The sequence below is a fragment of the Epinephelus moara genome, chromosome 19, assembly GCF_006386435.1.
Source record: "Epinephelus moara isolate mb chromosome 19, YSFRI_EMoa_1.0, whole genome shotgun sequence".
In the NCBI taxonomy this organism is placed as follows: domain Eukaryota; kingdom Metazoa; phylum Chordata; class Actinopteri; order Perciformes; family Serranidae; genus Epinephelus; species Epinephelus moara.
The window spans coordinates 31,782,873-31,800,409 of record NC_065524.1 but is presented as its reverse complement, the minus strand read 5'-3'; the positions used below and the strand labels follow the sequence as shown (position 1 = coordinate 31,800,409).

At 41.1% G+C, this 17,537-nt stretch overlaps 1 long non-coding RNA gene across 1 annotated transcript in view; it reads left to right on the top strand.

Annotated features, from left to right (window-relative positions):
• The window catches only part of LOC126406514 (uncharacterized), a 39,115-nt gene extending 22,133 nt beyond the window's left edge, over positions 1-16,982 (top strand). Inside the window, exons 4-5 of the long non-coding RNA XR_007571703.1 lie at positions 14,672-14,801; positions 16,901-16,982. This is a non-coding gene — a long non-coding RNA (uncharacterized LOC126406514). The remainder of the gene's footprint in view (positions 1-14,671; positions 14,802-16,900) is intronic.
• Positions 16,983-17,537: the final 555 nt, after the last annotated feature.

Sequence of the window (17,537 nt, the reverse complement as noted above, 5' to 3'; positions counted from 1 at the left end):
AGGATGTATCTGTGAGGATGGCAACAAGATTATGCACGCACATTGCATATTGAGTGAGGGATAATGTAGAGCAGGTTGTTTTTTATCTATCACAAAATATATTAGAACAATAGAGCTGAGCTGCAACCCCAGCAGCGTAAAGAATCCATCTAACCAACAGTCATAATGTTGTGTTGAACAAATTAAAAGTAGTTGTGCGTAAATGTTAAATGTGTGTAAACAGTTTACTCAAGCTCCACTTTTCCAGACTTTTAGGCTGCTTTCAGACCTAGAGTTGTCTTGCTTTGGTCTGAATCAGGGACTCATTTTGTTCCAAAGTTGTATAATTGCCTAGAGTTGGTTCGTGTTCTCACGGCAGCATTTACAAGCGGACCAGATCAAATGCCTTGTGTAAGAAAGCTGCTCTTGATTGGTCAGAATTTCCATGTGGGAAAAATCCAGGAAGTAAAGCAAACGTTGAAGAAGAGTACACTTGCAAGATAAATGTGACACTTTCTAATGTCACAATGGAGGGACAACTACGCAGGTTGATTTTAGCGCTGCTCATCGTGGACTATATTGCTGTCATTGTTCATTTTAGTCAAACCATACAGTTTGAAAACGAGGCGCGGCTCCAACTAGAAAACAATGTTTTGATGCATTGGATGTGCTGAATGTGCATATTAAGGCAGTACAGGAGGAGGTGCACATTAATAATCCTCCAGGACTGTGACATGCTCATGTTTAACCCAAACAACAACCCAAACGAACCGCACTGGAGTTCTCAGTCCGGTTGTTTTGGTGCACATCTGAGTGTGATTGCTGTGTTCACACCTGCCCAGACGAACCACACTTAGGGGGCAAACAAACTCGAGTTTGATTGAACCGAACCAAACAGGGCAGGTGTGAAAGCACCCTTAATCACATCTAGAGGTTGTTCACATTAGACACCAAAGACCAACCTTCAACAGAGACAGAGATTACGATCTCCTTTGACAACCACCTGTTATACATGACTGAAGTTGACAGTTAAATGCCAACCGAACAAACTCCGTCAGCTGTTAAAGACCGTACCTCTTTTCCATCAAAATAGCTCTGGTGCTTGAACTGGTTTGCTCAGGATTCTTGGCTATAGCTACCAGTTTTGTGCGGAACCATTGTCGTCAAATATGTGTCATCAATGGAGGGTGTTGGACAATGCACAATGGAAATAAACAATAGTAGTAAAATTGTGGCTTACATTAATTACCTGCCAACTATATGTGCTATATAAATAAACTTGATTTATATGATTTATATGAACTTTTGTTTTGTTATTACAGATATTTGTTTCTGCCCAAAAAACAAGCACGGGCCAACTTTTAATGCATGAACTTTTTTCCCCCAATGATTTCTCACTTGATTCCTCCATCTTCTCTTTCTAACTGCAAGAATATGACATGTCCACTGATGTCAGTTCACACTTCAGGTCAAGGAAAACATATTTTTTGGCTCTGAACCAATTTATATTTGGTCGAAATGCACTGAAGCATTCAGAATTAGGTGCGGGAACTGGAACTGAACTGGTTCCATGTTGGTTTGAAAAAGCAGTATGTGAGATGCAGTTGAAAGCCCTGGCAAAAACCTAACAGACGGATCTTGAGGGTAGATTATTTTTTCAAACTAAATGAGAGTCAGTGTCTTAACAAAATTAATTGTTTGCAGTAACAAATAAGTAACTATCAGACCTTAGAGTGTCTTCACTGTGTGATTTGTTTTCCATTTAACTACACTGGTTGTAAATGGACGAAGGTTTCTATCAGCATCGTCCTGGATATTCTGAGACTTTGTTGTTTGAAGCCGTGGCTGCTTATGGTTAGAACTGTGAGAGACACACGTATGCAGCCTCTAGGTGATGTCATATGCCACAGGTCAAAGGTCCAATGCCTGATCCAATTACAGGCTTGTCATATACTGCACATGATCCAGATGACTGGAAAAGTCACCTGCTGTTTTGCAGAGAGTTCCTCTTCCTCTGGGGCTCGTCCACAAATCAGTGCGAGTAACAGCAGCTGTGTTAAAGGCTAAATTAAATCTAAAAAATATTATTCTTACAATGATATTTAGGTAAAAATGAAAAATTCAACAAACAAAATTCAACCAAAGTTATTTAATGCATACTCATAAAAATGCAAACATGGAAATCTAAAAATAATGCTTTCTTAAATTAATTTTCTGAGCTGACATTTAGGAGATACAACATTTTTATAAAATAGTGTGAATACCAAGCGTGTGTGTTTGTTTGTCTGTATGTGTGGGGCTCTGTGTGTATCTATTCCGCCTTCATCCCTCTCCAACCCCTTCGCGTCTCCAGGCTGAAAACTGCACCAGCAGTAATTGCCTGACCTTTTACGGCAGCGAGATAGTCTCATTAAGCCTGATGGATAATGATGGCGCCTCTCCATGCTACGTGAACCTCTGTGATAATGAAACAACAGAACAGCCCCGCTGCTCCACTGGGGGGTCACGGGAGAAGCCTGATAACCCAGAGAGAGCAGCTCGTTCCTGGCTAACGACAAGACCCAGAGCCCCCTGTGGTGTCACCCTTCTCCCGTACGTCCACGCGGGAGACGGCGGTGTCATGGTAATGTGCTGCCGTCGTCTCCGTTTTCACATTCCTGGCTTTGATTTGAGACCTTGATATTCCTGTGGTTGGTAAATCTTCCCATTGAGGAAGATGAGTCAGTGGACAGTTAGGAAGTGAGAGTGTTTATATGCAAATTAAAGGAGAACACAGGTGTCATTTTGAGCTGTGGCTCATTTATTTTTATCCGAGTCTGGAAACCGTTTCCCACATTTGCAATTCATCAATTTTGACTTCACAATTTCAAATGTTGAAGCTAAATTCTCAAGTTCCTAATTTCTTCTTTTTGTCTTGGTGGAGACTTCCATTTCTTCCATTGGGTGGGGTGCGTGTCATAATTTCAACTGTGAAATAACCCAAAAAAGAAACTTACAACAACAAAAATCAACTCAAGTACGCCCTTCCTTGTGTTAAATTTTGGCCGAGGTAGCTTCAAATCAAGGATCCCATGTTGCTTCCTGTTCTAATGTGTGAATAAAAATAACAGGAGAGTCAGACGGATGTCAAGCACAGTCTGTACAGTACATTCAGAGTCAGCTCTGAGAATAGGTTTAATCAGCTTGTGTAACCGAGAACACCTGTGTACTCGTACAGAACTTTTAATGATCCCCCTCGTTGTGACAGATCGTCTCCTCTTAAAGTCTGCCGATGGTGTTTTTTCCATTCTGCGCATGACTGCACTGCTCCGACTGTACAGGGCTGGTCTCACAAAGATAGAATTCGATTTCCGTTCATCAGTTGAACTCAAGTGTCTGCTGGAAAAAGTCAAGGCTATTTTAAGCAGAATTTATTCTGGGCAAATTAAGACAATAAAGACAGTAAAACATGGACGTAGGAGCTGCAGGTTTAAGCTGCTCTGTTAACAGCAGTGGAAGAACTGCAGTACCATGTGGCAGATTTACTTTTATCAGTCTTCACATCCCATACTTTTCCAAGTGGTTGCTGCTGTCTCTTAGTAACTGGTCGCCACCTCTTTCGGCCAGTTGTCAGCAGGTGTCATTTATTGTTACGATAGAAACACTTTTTTTAAGTTGGTAGTTCACCTGAGGTGACGGTGGTTCACTTTATACCTGTCCTTGTTATTGTCTAAGTTTTAAAAGCATCAGTAAAGTCTAAGAGCAAAGCAAAGACTGGCTTAACTCTTTAAACCAGACCTAAGACATTTAAATAAAACCAGTCTGGGGGAGTCAGAGCTGTGGTGATTATACAATAATACAGTTGGTTAGTGTTTCAGTTCTGCTCATGAAACGTAGGTTTTCTCTGTGACAGTCGATAAATGCAGACATTATATTGTTGTTGATGACTGTCTTGCTAAACTCATATCCCAATTATCAGAAAAGGTAAAATGACATCTTATATTCTGTTGGTTTTTATTCACTGTCTTGTGTTTGCTAATGCTGAAAGGCATTTGTATAAATGTGATCTAAAGCTGCATTAATAAACAGCTTATCTTGAACATGACCTTAGCCCAAGACGTGAACTAGCATCCAGGTTACCTGTCACATATACCCTTGTTGAGGAATGTAGTGTGATATGTGTCATACTGCAACGTCCATTAACACAGTTGTGTCATTGAACTGATGTGCACTTACAGAGACACAGACACTATTCAAATAGAGAGAAGGGCACATGTGATTGATCAAAGGGGACACACACAGTATAAATGAATGAACAAAATGAAACCTCTTGTTTCATTCATGCATGTGTGCGTCAGAAAATTTGTAACTGAGCGGTTTGTTTATGAAATAATTCCCCTAAAGTGACTCAATGAAGCATTTGAAGTGGTCAGTGGGGCCGAGTGTAGATATTAATTTGCTCTGATGATGACTGTGAATCATTGCCGGAAAAGTGTGTGTATTCGTGTAATTTTTGAAGATGTTACACCAGTGTAAGTGTGGTGGAATTTCCTTGACCTGCAGTGTCATCGGAAAATGATCCAACTGGACTTGCAACAGAGATATTAGGAGAAGAGGAGAGAGTTGGGTGGAAGGGCAGGGGGGGTCGACAGGAGGGCAGATGTCCCAGTCAGGCAGCCAAAGCCAGCAGGGGGTGCTGACACCCTGATAACCATGTGCTAACTCCCCTCCTCCTCCTCTTCCTCCTCCTCCTCCTCTCTGAATGTGGCTCATGGTCCACAGCTTCTCCTCTGGCTCTGGGAATCTGTGGATATTCAAGCTTGTTGGACAGCCGTAGTGTGGCGGCTAAATGGTGTGAAAAAGTAAAACATCTCTGCTCTTGTGGATTTTTTTATGCAGTTCTACTTGTAATAAATTGTTTTCCACATTAACTAAATCAAATTAGAACAAATTAGGAAGTAGAGAATCCCAACTTGCAGCGTCTCGTTTCATTAAGTCGCTCTGTGCATTTCTCTTTTTAAATCTAAAAGATGTGAGCTCATGTTCATCTGTATAATTTGTTAAACGTCATGCCTCATGCTATCTTTGGTTATTCTTCTATCAGACGTTATAACACAATAATGAAGTTCCCTGTGTTGCACACACCGCACGTGGCAGTAGGTGGAAATATCAGGTCACATATTCGCTCCTGAAACACTTCATTAATTATGAAATAATAATTATTAATCTGAAATGCCCCAATTATTAAAACAGTATTGCTTTTCCATCAATAATTTCCTAATTAACATTATAATTATTATACAGTCGAGGTTTCAGATATTAAAACACGTCTGCTGTCTGAATTATTGTAACCAGGGAGTCTTCAGGAGATTTAATAAGATATAACAAAAGATTAATGGAGCTGATTATTGAAAGTGGTGTAGTATATCAGAACTATAGAAATCTATGAAATTATATCGAAGCAAAATAATTACAGACATGCAGTTTATGGTTAAAAAAATCAGTTTATTGTTTATACATTTAATTATTACAGACATTTCTTTTTAAAAATACCTTACAGCTAAATTAACAAATATTTAATGCCTTTTTTTTTAGTTCTCTACCCTGTGTGTAATTTTTTAATCATTTAGGATTTTTTGTGTGTGTATTTTAAAATATAGCTCGCTGAGGTACTGATAATATAAATAATCTTTGTCTTTCTGCATTAAATCTAAACTCTCCTTTTACATATATAAATAGATCTTTTATTGATTATTTCATTGTTGACAGGTTCTGGTGATAGATGCATGCTGCATTTAAACAACCACACTAATAATTCCTGTGTGTCTCCATACATGTGTCTCTTATATATTAATATATATATTAATATCAATAAGCTTTTATCATAGAGTCCTTTCAATATTTTGAAGAACCACCCTCCCAATTGAGGATGAATAAATGATTGTTTTATATTTGTTAGCTCACGTTGGTCAGAACTCATGATGTATTATTGCACTAGTAAACATTTGAGTTAATCTGAGCTGATTTCAAGAGGGGCTGCTGTGTCAGGTGACGGACGACCTGCGTTTACTGCAATGACTTAAATTTCCTCATTCACACTTTCAGCTGGATTATGGTGATAGTGTGCCGGCGAGCTCGTCTGAGGCCTACTGAGGCACATTAGCTTCTGCAGTGAGAGCTGTGAAGACCAAAGAAAATTAATCTTTCTGCAATTATTGCAAATCAGCAACAGGTGAACAAAATGAAGAAGTGTTATCTGCACCCTGCCTGCTGCTTACAATAAATACACAGAGGTGAGGTGAGATGCATTTTTTTTTTTTTTATGTGTCATTCTCTGCTTTTTTTCATTGATTGACATCATAATTGAAAATTAAACCAGTTGTGCACAACTGACTTTGATGCTTTTAATGTAAGAAATAAATAAAATAATAATAAATAAAATAATATCATATAGAAATAATAGTATAAATATAAAATAATAGAATAATAATATAATAAAATAAATAATCTAAAATACTTTTTGTGTATTTTTTAACAATAAATATCCTTAATGACTTTTTTTTAAATTTTCCACATTTGCTGAGTCAAAACATTTTCAATCTTCAATCGTGTATTTTCCAGGATCATATCAAATCCTCAGAGTGGACTTTGCTCAGTGGCGTTCTAATGCTGCATCATAGCATGAGCTGTGGTGTGAGGCGCTGGGCTGCACACTGAGTGCTGTGTGTTACGTGCCAGCTGTGGGAGTGGGTGGGCAGGCGGAGCTCGAGCCAAGCCAGGCAGGCTGGAGTGGATCAGCTCTGTGATACTGCAACCCCCGGGGCCTCACGCCCCAGGGAGGGGTCACAAGTTCAACTCCCTCGTCTGCTGGTCACACAGGAACCCCAGGCCTCCCCTTTGTGTGTGTGTTAGAAAGAAAGTGTGTGTATGTGTGTGAAGCAAAAAGATATTCTGTGATATTTAATCCCAACAACACTTTTTACACATGATTAAAGACACAAATCTGTGATGTACAATCTTATTTATTTTTGTTTTATTTTATTTCCAATCGCTCGCCTCAGGTCTCAGAGTCTCTGGTGCTGTTTGCGTTTCACATCATCTCCAATCTATTTCAACATAGCTGGGGTGTGTACATCATCGCTCTGTTGAAATAGCTGCGTTACAAATACCCCCTGGTCCCCCTCGGAGGACAGCATGTAAAACATATCAGGACCTCTGTATATGTATTCAGTCTCTCCTGAGGTGAACACAGCGGTGGAAATGCCATGAGGCAGGACCTTTTCAAACCATTTCAACGGACTGCCCGACCAACGCTTAGGGGTTCAAGGTTGTCATCTGTCGCCTTCTCCGAAACGCCGCCGCTGTTTGACTTTCACATGGAGGTGCTAAAAGGAGACTTAGAGCGGGTAATCCCTCGTTGGAAAGCATCCATTTGGGTGATTGTGATATCGTAACTTGAGAGAAACACAAAGGGGCTTGCATTACACGGGACTTTCTGATGCTAAGACACCAAATGAGGTTCTGAGTTTCTCTCCGTTGCCTCTTGATTAACTGATAGTGATTGATTCCAACTTGTAGCCTCGTCCTGTAATAACGTGAAATGCACGACGGAACAAAGTAATTGCAACTTTCTTGCTATAAACAATAAGCGACTTCTGTTTTCATCAGCGGTCTGCTCCGCTGCTTCTTCTGTGAGCTGGAGAAAATGCGAGTATGAGTTTGTGGTTTCTGTCTCCGTGGTCCAACTGCTTTGGATAAACTTTCACTTTTCAGCACATTTGTCTTCTTTCCATTATTTCCAACAACCCCTTTTTATTTTTCATAAAGAGATATTTAAAATCCAGTGTGTACAGAGTCATTTGATCGATAACTCTGCTCTGCTTGCTCTGATTTCAACCCACCTGGTACCAGATAAAAACAAACTCTGGGAAATATTTTGTCATAGGATTATAGTATTATTGGGTCAAATATTATTTAAATATGTTTGACCCAGGTTTCTCTTCATACAGACAGCTTTAGTACCCTTGTTTTAGTTTTCTGAGCCTTGTATCAATACAGACTGCTGCAGGGACCAGACAGTTGAGAGCTATCCATTGCTCACAACTGCTCCTCCTCTTACAGGAAGGAACATGCTTACCAGAGGCACCTCTGCAGTGATAGATATCCACAATACTTCAACGGCCAGACCTTTGCAAATAGAATACCCTGCTGTGCTAAAGAAAACAATGTGTTTCTGAGGAGCAAAATACAATCCATCACCAAGTCCGTTAGGACTGAGAAATGGGAGCAAAGGAGGAAAGACAGGAGGCCGAAGAGTCGGCCGGGGGGTTATGGGGCTACCTGGTTTTCACATCAGAGAAGCCTGAGGAGGGGGTGGAGGGGGTTTGTGGCGTCTCAAAAGGCCCACAAGCCACGAGTCCGGCACTGAGAGGGCCGAGCCGCTCACACAGCCTCTCCTGTTGGTGAAACTCTAGCCAGGTTCAGCCACTGCCACGTCAGAGCCAGCTTTAATCAATCATCAGCTGTGGCAGAGGTGAGAGGAGGCATTCTGGGAGATTAATTGTAGTCTTTAATTCAAGGCCTGATGTAAACAAGGAAGGACTCTAGCTCAGGGTGATTAGTATGTGGCAGTGGGGGTTTGAGGTGTTTTTGTAGTTTGAGGGTTAGAGAGCAGATAAGCTCATAGCTGGAAACTTCTAATACAACATAAACACACATTTAAAGGCTACATCACAGTGGTTTTAGTCCAGAATGTGAGAAACTGACATCACAAACTGCTTCTGACGTTATTTCTCATTCGAGGGTGTCAATCTGTTTCAACACTGGGGGTGCTTATATGAAATTGGGGGGTTGGGAGTCCCCCCTCAGGAAGTTTTAATCATCAAACACTTAATTTCCTGTATTCTGGTAGATTTTTATGCATCAATTTGTGAATTTCCTGCATCAATTTATGGTGTAAATGTCTTTAATTTTGACAAAGTAAAAGCCCTCACTGTAATGTTTTTATTGGAGGTGGGACAAATGCACATATTCTAAATATCGAGGGAGACATGTCCTCTGCATCCCCCCTGAAATCTACGCCAGTGCTCTTATTTATTACCAGAGAAATGTACAGCACAAGATATAGATCCCAAACTGACTTTCTATAATGTGCAGAGAAATCACACAGATTTAGGTGTGTGTAATTTAAGAAATAATTGAACCAACTGCTGAGGTTGCTTGGCATCTATACGTATTCCAATTTATTTTTCATTTAGGTACACAACTTACCCGGGCACGAGGCCAACATTTGGGCAGAGCCTCTCATCCCAAATGTGGCGTAAATTCAAAATGGCCACTTTTTAGTGAGTAAAGGACTCAAGGTAGCTTAGAAGAATTGACATCTGGTCTTACTATCATGCCAGCAAGCATTTTGTCAGAGCAGGTGTCACGTTAGATTATATCGAGAGCAGCACAAGGACAAAACTTTCAGTCACTGTCTGACTTTTTTTGATTAAACCTTCTTTAGCCTACTGTGCACAGGAATGGTCTCTCTCATTCATTATCTCCCCTCACCTAAAGACCTCAGTATGGACGACAGTACCCACTCTTGTCTCCCTACGTTTGCCCTGAACGACCTCCCCTCTCATTTCCTGAGGGAGCTCCCCCCTCGCCACCACCAAAAACATTATGCTGAGTTTCCTATACACCGACCTGTGGGGACAGCCAAAGACACCTCAGTCATTACCCATGATAACTAATCTATTAATGTTGAATGATGGCCTCATTAAAAGGTTCAAATATAAGTCTAAGCTTATGTGTTAATGACATGTTAATGCTTCTGTCAATTATAAGCTGGGGTAATGACACCTGCAATGAGATGATATGGCTGGTTGAAGTCAAACTTGTAATTCCATCCCTCGAGAGGTTAAGTGGACCGTTGATCCTTGGGTGGCGAATTGAAGATGAATGTTTCACTATGGTTGAGAGTATTACGCTCATGTAATAGTTGAGGAAAGTTGGAAGAAAATTAAAGTTTCAAGTCGGGGCAGAGGATGAAGGATGAAGGATGGAGGTCTGTGGAATTTTCTGAATATATGTATGTAGAATATTTCAATGATATTTCTTGACTCAGTACACATGTATGCTTTTATGTGTGTCACATTTGGCATCATGAATGTGCCAGATTACAGGGTAATTCACCGAGCATTATTGTTTGTAGGCACACGGTTAAAAAAATTGAACTTGATGCAAGAACAGGAGGAAAAATTTGCGCATCCACCTGAGTGTGATATCTCCATCACTGTCGATCGGAGCCAGAGACAATAAAGGAATGCCGATTAAAACCTTTCCCATTAAAGGTGTGTGGGAACATATTTTTACTGCCATAAACGTGCACACATCTCTGTATATGTGTATATGTCACTATATGTCCTGGAAATTTTTCAGCTTTCAAACTTGACATTTGACATTTTTGAGATACATGGTTTCAACTGGACAGCACCAGAATGCAAAATTTGACACACATGTTACCAGAGATCAAGGATGTACATGTTGAATGACTTCTCGATGACATTTCAGTCAACAAGGATTCATTTCTATAATGCACTTTACACAAACATATAGTCTACTGTAAGGTGAGCAGATAGCTAAAGTTAAATTATTTATCATTTACCGTAAAAAATTAAATGCCTAGTCTCTTTTACTAGCCCTGTGTCGCTACACATTTTGACCAATAAAGGCCTGTCTCAGTTAGACACCTGGTCTGGTTGCCACGCAGTTCATTTTATGGAAGTTCTTTGGATGTATAAAAGCTGTATAGACACCTGTCCCAAATATAGGCCTGCTGAGTTCAGTGATTCAAGCAAATAATAGCCTGGGCTACTAATTTAAGTTTTACAGTCACATGTTTTTCCCAATATTTTGTAAAATCTGCATTTCGTATTACTGCAAAACCTTCATAAGCCCAGATTGCCTTCAGTTTTCCTGACTTAACTTTCAGCATTCATATAAACTGTTACACTGTAAATTTGATCTTGGTTTAAAGTCTGCTGCTGTTTTGACCCAAGCAATGGAGACCACGTGTCCTGACAACCGTGACACAGCTAAATGTTGAAGCCAATCTCAGCCAAAGGTGAGCAAGTAAAGAAAAGGGAAAACTTTAGTCCAATGGGGATTTACTTTCAGAGCGATATGCAGATGTTAATGAAATGATTATTGGATTTGGATTCAGATTTATGTTAAATCCTATCTGTAAAGGTATGGCACCATCCTGAGCCTCCCTGTTGCAGGCCTGTCTCCATGTCATATGGTGTTCATATCATCAGCCTGTGCCAGCTGTGCGATCAGTGGGATTGATCTGTTGGCAGCAGGACCATATTCATCAGTCCCCTCTCTCTCTGAAAACCTCTCTCCTCTCTTCCCTCTCTCTATCTTTTAAACTCATATTCTCTCCATCTCTATCCCTCTATCTTTCTCTCTCCCTCCCTCTGTCTGTCTCTCGTCGCTTTTTTTTTCTGGCCAGGCAGACCGTCTCAATGTGAAATCATGGTTAATGCGCCATGACAATCTGACACAACGCACAGTCCAGGCCCTGCTCCATCTGGTTTCAATTTAATTTGGTCAGAGAAGTGGGGGGGGGGGGGTTAGTGTGGTGGTGGTGAAGGGATGGGGGGGGGTGAGATGAAGGGATGGAGGACTGGGTGCCTTTTGCAGGGGGGGTGGGGGACAAGATGAAAGCTTGGCGTGTTATTCTCCGCCGAATCGTCTCACCATCCTTCATTCTTCCCAAATTGCCCTCTCCCCTCTGCACATACAGCATTAACTCCCCCAAAAAAGTCTAAAATGATAGCTGTTCGATCAAAGGTCTCCAAAAATATGTTAAAGATCTGCAAGGGGAACAGACCATGGGTTGGCTCATTAAGACCATTAGAAAGAAGTGTATGTGTGTGTGTTGGGGGGGTGTGGGGGGGCAGTGACAGATCAGACCATGTTGAATGGACACAGGAGGGGTTTAGCCTCGGTGCAAAGAGTTAATGGGGACATCTTCTTGCAGTTTGCTCTCGTCAGAGCGAGATGGAAGAAATGAGACCATTACTAAACGGTGGACCTGTTAAAAGCAATTTTCCTAATTATGTGGATGGAGCGATGTGTCAGTTGCCACGGCAGACGTGTCAAGCCCATCGGGTTGTGGAGACGGAAAGTGTTAACTCTTTAATGTGACTAACTAACAGGCCTCGCTTAGGCCGAGGCTTAATGACTTAATGGAAGTAATGATCTAAGGAAAGCCATATGTGTTAATGCTGAAGGGGCCACAGTGGTGGCGGCAGCGCGGCATAATACTGTATGATGGGTTCACTGTCCTCATACAGCACGGTGGCTCATGACAGTGCCACATCTAAATATTCCACCTTGATCTGTATTACTTAAAGGTCTTATGACATTATATCTTACCTTCTTTAATGTGATGTAATTCCTGTTGAAACTGGCTTTTGGGGCATGGCATTGAACAGTGAGGGATTAGTATTGCAAGTGTAAACCAATGGTCTGTTGTTTGATTGGATAGAATGGCCAGAGAAGCAGGCTTTTAAAACAAATTTGGATGACTCCATTATTCACCAATGTTTTCCCAGCCCTATAAAAAAAACCTTTCCCAGGAACCTCAAAGGACAATCAACATCCATGTTTTCAGTGCCAGTGTGTTTTTTAATACTCTCTTTCTACGATACGCACATGGCAACTACGATGTGGTCAGTGTATCCTCATACAGCGGTTTGTATCACATACTACAAAACTGCGGCCCACAAATGGAGTCGTCCCATTACATATTTAATGTTAAGTTACGTAGTTAAGGTTAGATTATGTAGGTTAAGTGCAGGAAAAGACCTACTTGACAAAGTTATGTAGATTAGAAAGTTACGTGGGTTAGATGTAGTAAAAGAAACATGTTTGGGCATCGTCACATTACGTACTTTTTTTTGTGCTCAATTGTTTGCTGTTTATATTATAGGCAGGAAAGGCAGTGTACAGTCACATATGTGGTATCATACCAGAAAAGATCTGACATTTCTCTGCCCCCCGATCCCCTCTACCCCAACCCCCTAAACCTTGACGAGGAGAGACCATAGTACTGGAGCTGCAAATACTGGTAGCTTAGTTAAATAAGGCAGATATTGTATAGCAATTATTATTGTGATGGTAAGTACTATCACCATCAATACTATTAATTGCAGCCCTACAAGAAAATGTATGCGGACTTAGAACAAGCACAAACCAAAAACATGCAGAAAAAGAGAGAGGAAAAAATAAATGAATTTTAAAAGAGGGCGCCCAGTAGGTAAGTTGTTAGAGCGGGCAGTCGATGTGCAAAGAAGTTACATGGGTTAGGTTTAGGAAAAGACACATGGTGCAGCGTACATTCAAATAACTCAAAGCTCACTTGGGTTTACATGGGAGAGGAACACTGATCTCCTGGAGGAAAGTCCTGTGTTTGCTTGAACCATTCACCTCTTTATGCAGACTTTCACTCGTTATACCCCTTCCTTCGTTACTCCTGTCAGCGCATTGGTTCCGTCACCACTGGTTTCCCAACCTTGTCCCGACAAGAACGTCCTAAAGTCATGTAGGTTAAGTGTAGGAAAAGAAACATGGTTGGGCATTGTCACATGACCTACTTGACATAAAGTTACGTAGATTAGGTTCAGGAAAGTAAAGTTACATGGGTTAGGTGTAGGAAAAGAAACATGGTTGGGCATCATCACGTAACGTACTTAATGTAAAGTTACATAGGTGAGATTCAGGAGAGTCACTTAAGGTTAGGTTTAGAAAAGAAACATGGTGCAGTGTACCTTCACGTCACTCATAGCTCACTTGGTTTTTACGCGGGTCATGAGCACCCGTGTCCTGGGAGAAAGTCCTGTGCTTGTTTGACCTATCCATCTCCCTATGCAGACTTTTGCTCTTTCTACAACGGTCTTTACTCCCATCAGCGCATTGGTCTTGCGATTGCAGCCTCCCAGATTATGTAGGTTACAGATGAATTCTGCTGCATTACTTTTCAAAGGTGTATATACCAACAGTGCTTGAGAACAGCCTGAAAATTTAGATGATTTTATTTGGACTTCTTAATTAAATGCAGCATAAGTTCACCACTGGTTTCCCAACCCTATCGAAACAAGAACATCCCCTGAAACACCAGACAGCCTTCAATGTCCTTTTTTATGCCAAATGCTTGTATTTTTTTTCTCTCTTTATGCTCTTTCTATGCATGGGAACTACAATACGGCTTAAGTTAGAGAATTGTTGTGAATACAGCAAATGAAATATGGTGTGTTTGGGGTTATGCAACAAAGGAGAAAGATTTAAAGCCTGATCATGATTCAAATTTCGTCATGACTATTACCTCCGTTTTGCACTATGTTGTGCAAAATATCACAAAATAAAGCATGTCAGCATGTATATGTGGTACATGTTATAATGTAGTGTGAAGGGAATTAGGATTCAAGCTTCTCTCCTTTCAAAAGAACCGCACGCTACACTTCAGAGCCATTTTATTTTTCTGACTGGACCAGGACAAAGTGGAATTTGTTTGTTTAACTCTGATTAAATACGACTGATGTCTTTTTAGTTATTTAAGAAATTTAAAGTCTACAGTACTTATCTGTCTGTTAAGGTGACTAGATCCAAACTCTATTAATTTATTGCTCTCCATTTACTAATTTGTTGTCTCTTTCAGATGTTGAAACCTTTCCTACCCTCCACCACTTCACCTCTACAATTCACCAAATGAAGCGTCTGCTCAATGATCTGTTGACCGAGACAGAAACTCCCCAAACCTGTTGCAGAGCCGTGCCTGCTCCCAAAGGGTGAGGGCCTGCTCAGCATGCAGCTGTAGCAACAGCGCCTTGTTTCCTTATGGAGGTCAGGAATGCAGTCATGTCTCTCCTCATCCCCGTGGAAGGAGATGGAATGGGCCACAGAGATCGGGAGTAAGAGAGAGAGAAAAGGGCAAGATTCCCACCTCATCCATCACTCTTCACGCAGGGGCTGCCTCCTCACCCCAGCCCAGATTTACACACCAGCTATCCTATATGACTGTCTTTATGGACTGCTCTTCACCGTCAGCCAGCAATAGTGAAGGGATCAGAGAACGCACCGGAAGAAATTAGTTCACGTCAGCTCTCATTTATGATGCGTTTAACTAGTAGGCGCTACCGAGAGGAGACGGATTCGTGCGGCTCTATATTTCTGCCCTGCCCATTTCTCCCACTCCTAGTCAAATACGCACAGCCATTTTCATCTAAGGTTATCGGGTCAATAAAACCTGGCGACCTCGGCCAATCATAAAACAGTCAATGCAGGAGAGCACAGATTGATTAAGTTCATAACTCGATTTGAGCTGCGTGGAGCCCGGACAATAAAAATCGGAATGAGTATAAATCTAATGCGAGGACATAATCCGAAGAAAATCAAAATGTAAAGTAGATGTTTTTAATGGCATCTTTTTTCATCAAGAGAATATGGCCTTTTGACTGGATGACTATTGATACCTTTGATCCACGACTGAGCCTTTTTTCTATCTGGATGGTTGAAGCTGGGAGTTTAAATTGGCGGTACAGTTTTACATCCTGTTTAGTGCAGGTTACATGCTCTTATCAGATCCCTTCCATGTTCATCTACACTGCAGAGACATCCAGCAAAGTTATCAGAATATAGGTCGGGGAGGTAAAGCCGACCAAATCAACTCTATCCAAGCCATATGTTGGCAGTGTGGCCCCATTCTTGAAATTAGGCTCACCTAACCTTGGGCTCCGACTACCTCAACTTATTCAATTAAAGAGGTCAAGAGTTGATGGCGCTAATTCGGCCCAGTAATGAAGTCTTCTTTGGGGATTTTAGATAAATATGCTTAACTTCATGTTGCAAGGCCTTTAAACATAATCAGATAAGCAGGCGGGCACTTAGGAGAATAAAGAAGGGAGTTCTGGCGAAGATGTCGGCTCACATCATAAGAACATGAAACAGATTACATTCAAAGACAATAAACTGTGAAAATAATGATTATTATTAAGTATAGTGAAGGGCGAGAGAACCTTTCAACCACTTATTTTCTACATTTAAAAACATGCTTTGTACATCAGTTATGTTTTTGTGAAGTATGCCACAATAAAATAAACATATTCAAACGCTGTGCACAAAAACACTGCTGTAACATCAAGAGAAAAAATCCAGCTGACCTTATAACAACACATTTGAGGGGGCATTTTCAGACGTGGGTCTTGGCAGAGTGCACCGTGGTGGCCTTGTACCCATATACCCACACTGATGGTGCCCATCATCCAACCTGGCAGATGGCTGGTAGCTCGAACAGCTTTCTGGTGTTTAATTATGATCATAATCAAGGGAAATAAAGATCAATTAAAGCGCAAGTGAAACTAATGAAACGCGAGGGCCATGAGCAGCCGGACAGTTGTCCAAAATGTTTCTCATAATAAATGCAAACTGAGTCCTAAGATAGCATTAGCATGAAGTGCTGGCTCGGACATAAAACACTGGTGTTGATGGCCTTTGTAAAGGAATATTTGTTTACTGTGAAAGCCGATGTATTCCAGATTCACATTACAGTTATAATCGGCAACATTAACACATAAATGAATGTCCATTTTGCTCCTCTCTAAGCTGATATAACATGATTTTATGAATCACTTTAATAGTAAAAGCTATTTTTTTGCATAAAAGAGATCAGTAATGGCAATGGTGACATGACCTAGAGTGATGCAAAACATAGTCTCACATTTGGAGCAGAGAAATTAATATATTTAGCTGATATTAATATCTATTTGTGACAAAAGGTGACATTTTGGCCCTGTTCCTGAGATTTTAAAGAACTTTTAAGACTCCCAGCTGCCCTGATTTCGAAGGAAGTTAACGCATATTCTGCATTTTCTCTTCATTTACTCTTTAGAGATGGAAATAGCCAGAGCAGCATGTGGCTGCTGGCAACAGTTCAACTGCCTTTCACCAAGCTGTGTGTCGTACTGCAGGACTGCGCAGTCCATCTGAGCAAGATGAAGAGAGAGAGGAGAGGAGGAGGAGAAGAGGTGAGGAGGATGAGACAGGCGGTGGTGGAGGAGAAGAGGTGAGGAGGATGAGACAGGCGGTGGTGGGGGTGGGGAGAGGTGGAGGAAAAGGGGGAGGCCCGAGAAGACAGATGCCACCACTGTGGCCATGGCATTGTTGGATATTAATAGTCCAGAGCCACATTGTGCCAACCTTATTGGAAATGTGAGCGCTGTCATGCTGTGCCTCCATCACACGCTAGCATCAAAATGAAATGAGTAGGGGTGTGAAAAAAAAATAGTCCTGGTCAGGGGAGATTTCCACAGGCACTGAGGGGAAGTAAAATGTTGCAATACAGGTTTAACACTAATTTAAAGTGATTTGAAAATGCATGAGTTCAGCGGGGCTGCACTGTTACGTTGTAATAGTTTGTAATCGTCATTACAAAATCCCATACAGCCATGTCAAAATAACATCTGAAACTGATACTGTACTCTAGTTTAAAAGACTGAACAGCTGCCTGTAAAATGTTACTATCTTGA